Source organism: Populus euphratica, unplaced genomic scaffold (genome assembly GCF_000495115.2).
Source record: "Populus euphratica unplaced genomic scaffold, PopEup_1.0 scaffold172.1, whole genome shotgun sequence".
Taxonomy (NCBI): domain Eukaryota; kingdom Viridiplantae; phylum Streptophyta; class Magnoliopsida; order Malpighiales; family Salicaceae; genus Populus; species Populus euphratica.
In genome coordinates, this window is record NW_011499920.1 from 461,280 (window position 1) to 465,106 (window position 3,827).

Below are 3,827 nucleotides of genomic sequence, written 5' to 3' on the forward strand. Positions count from 1 at the left end.
ACTACTACTACTACTACTACTACTACTACTACTACTACTACTACTATTATTATTATTACTAATAATATTATTGTTGTTCTTGTTGTTACTGTTGTTGTTGTTTATAATTGTTTCTAATTTGTACAATTAACCTCCCTGTGGTTTGACCCCGGTCTTGTCGGGTTATTTATTACTTTGACACTCATACACTTGAGAGAAGACATCAATCTTTTAGTTGTGTCACATGACTTCCCAGAACGTAGTCATCAAAAGCTTATAATTGTTTGAATGGTTTTCATGACTTCCCACAACTAGAAAATTGGAAAACAACTATGGAAATGTTGTTGACCTTTAGGTCAAATATTTATATTTCTATATATTTTGATGATAAAAATAAAATGAAAAATAGACTCATAATATGTGTTGTTAAGAATAGATTTCAAACAAATTTATTTAAAGAACATATTAAGTATGATGAATTTCATGAAAAAATCAATCAAATAATCCAAGAAGGAAGCAAAGCAAAGACTTAGAGTAAGTATTCATTTTAAGTGCTTAATGTAAATCTTTATATCCTACTTGATGATACAATTAAAATAAACTCACACACCTCACTAAACATATATTTAAAGGATTGATAAATCATATGATAAAATAAAGTTTAATTCTATAAGAGCCAAACAACTATTTAGTGTGACCAAATGAACCATTTGACCACTTATTCATCAATGATGAACATTTGATATTTCTGCAGAAACAAGTCAATCAATTGGCTTAACCAGTATGAACCGCTCGACCCTTTTAGTTGTCAATAGGATTATAAATGCTATAAACGACTAGTTTTTCTTTAAAACACACACACACATACACACACACAGCTAGTCTAATTGCAAAAGTAAAAAGAGAATCCAAGCATATATTATATACAAGCTATTTTAAGAGTAAAACAACTTTAAAATCATCAATCATTGATTATATTCTAATTTGTTCTATACAAGCTCGTCTAATGGCAACATTAAAAAGAGTGACCATAATACTAGGTGGCAACTCCATTCTATTTTTCTACTGATAAAAGACAAGAATTCCTTGTCTTCCTATAATTTCCAGATACACCCACACACCATTTAGTGTGGAGGGTGATCGCCGCGATGCCGCACACGTGCGACAATTTACAAGCTATTCTAAGAGAAAAACAACTTTAAAATCATCAATCATTAATTAAACTCTAATTTGTTCTATTAAAAACTTCATATTTTAGCACAAAGTAATTAATAGAGATGATGACCCTAGAATTAGATTCTCAACTTGGCTTCTTGTATTCGAAGGAATCCTTGGCCTAGAAGGGTATTGATTCTAACATTTTGCTCGAATTATAGGCATTTAGGTTCGGCATGTAGCCAAGCCCAATGAGGTTGGGTCTTAGCATCTTGTCAGACCCATAAGTGTTAGGACTTGGTGCATAGCCAAGTTCAAAAAGGTTGGGTGTGACATCTTTTCAAATCCACATGTGTTTGGGTTGGGCACATAGCCAAGCTCAATAAAGGTTAAATTTGACATCATGCTAGATTCGCAGGTGCTTGGGCCCAATGCATTACCGAGCCCAATAGGGGTTGGTTCTAGTATTTTACTAGACTCAAAGGTGCTTGTGCTTAGCGTACAATTGCGTCTATAGGGGTTGATGCCAGACCCACCAACATTTAAGCTTAGTGCATAGTTGAGCTTAGAGGAATTGAGCATGACATCTTGCCATACCCTTTTGTTATGGGTCAGCTTTTATAGAGCTTATATAATGTATCTTTTTCCTTTTGGTCCATTCTAGTTATAGGCTTTATAATAAAAAGGGTTTTCAATATGAAATACATCGATCTATTAATACTTATATTCAAATTTAAGAAGACATTTAAGCCTGCTCGGATGTAAAGTGGGCTTGCAAGGAAGAGATTAATCATCTTAAAGATATGGGTTGTAGATTACATACTTAAATATTTAATTTAAGTACATAAAATGTAGTCCTAAAATGCATACCCTTTTGCTATAGCTCAGCCTTTGCTTAGCTTTTGTAATGGATCTTTTTTCTTTTGATCCATTCTAGTTATAGGCTTTATGAGAAAAAATGGTTTTCAATATGAAACACATCGATACATCAATAAATATATTCAAATTTAATAAGACATTTAAGCCTACTTGGATGCAAAGTGGGCTTGTGAGGAAGGGATTAAGCCTTTTAGAGATAAGGGTTGTAGATTACATATTTAAAATTTCAATTCAAGTGCATAAAATGTAGTATCCAACAAGTAATAGTCAATTAAAAGATCTATTATTTAACATATTAATGGTTATATAGATGTAAAATGTATAATAAATTTCTATTGAATGTATTATTACTTTTTTTTAATATATATTGATAATGCTCCATAATTCAGTATGTCAGAAAACTTGATTTTTTTAGTGTTTGGATGATGGATGATCACATGTTCATATTACTTTATTCTCTATAAATGAGGATGTACAAGGTTGCACTGCCAAAAAAATAATAAATACAAATGGAAACACTAACAAAATATTTACGTTAGTAAATTATAGTGAAATTTACTGATAAAAATATTATCTTGGTATATACCAAGATAATTATAGTGGAAAAAGAAAGAATTAAAACAAAACAAAAAAGTATGATGACATATCATTTAAACTGATGACATTAATATTGTTGGTAAAAATTATCTGTAAACTCGTTGGTAAACTATTCATTTCTCCTTAACAATATTTATCATGTTAATTACAAAGAAAATCACCAATTGATTAATTCCGTTGGTATTTTCCAAAGAGTTCTATAACACTTCATTCTTAATTACACTATTAAGTATTGATCTTTAGAGACGAAATCACAAACGAATTTAAAAGTCATCAATCTTATTTTGCAGGTTTTTGAAAATTTTTAATTAAATTAAAAATATAAATTAAATATTACATACAAAAACATCGACGAATTGAAAAGTTGTTCGTGATATTTGACAATTTCTAAAAAAATTTCATTTAATTGAAAAGCTAAATTAAATATTATAGATAAATTACCAATGAAATGTTTAAAAATATTAATATTTAATTCTCTATGGGTAAAACTAATGATAAAATGCTAAAATAAAAAGATTATAATCCATTATTTCATAACAAACCGACCTCTTATTATTGTTGTTGTTATTATTATTATGTAAAAACACCAACAACCCTTTTTTTTCCTCTCATCTTCTCTCTTCAACTCGTTCTTTTCTCCTTCATGCTCAGGTATCTATTCTTATCTTCTTCTATTTTTCTCTTCTCAATTTTTTTTAATTAACATACTATATGAATTTTTTTTCTCTTCTGAGCTTCACTCATAACTACAATAAGGTAAGATTTTTTTTCTTCTTTTTTTGTATTTTATTTTGAATTATATTTGTTTTTTATTTTATTTTTAATTTTTTCAGTTCTTAATAATTCTATGAATGTTGTTGTGAGATTTTTTTTCATATGAAATCAATTTTGTTGGATTTTTTTTTCAATTTTGTTATTCAATTTCAATTAAATAATTTTATTTCTTGTTATATTATGGGTTTTGAAATAAGTCTTTTGACACGACGAAAAGATTAATGTCTTCTCCCAAATACAGGAGTGTCAAAGTAATAAATAACCCGGCAAGACCGGGGTCAAATCACAGAGAGGTTAATTATACAAATTATAGACAACAATTATAAACAACAACAATAGTAACAATAACAACAACAATAGTAATAGTAGCAATAATAATACTAATAATAATAGTAGTAGTAGTAGTAATAATAATAATAATAATAATAATAATAATAATAAAG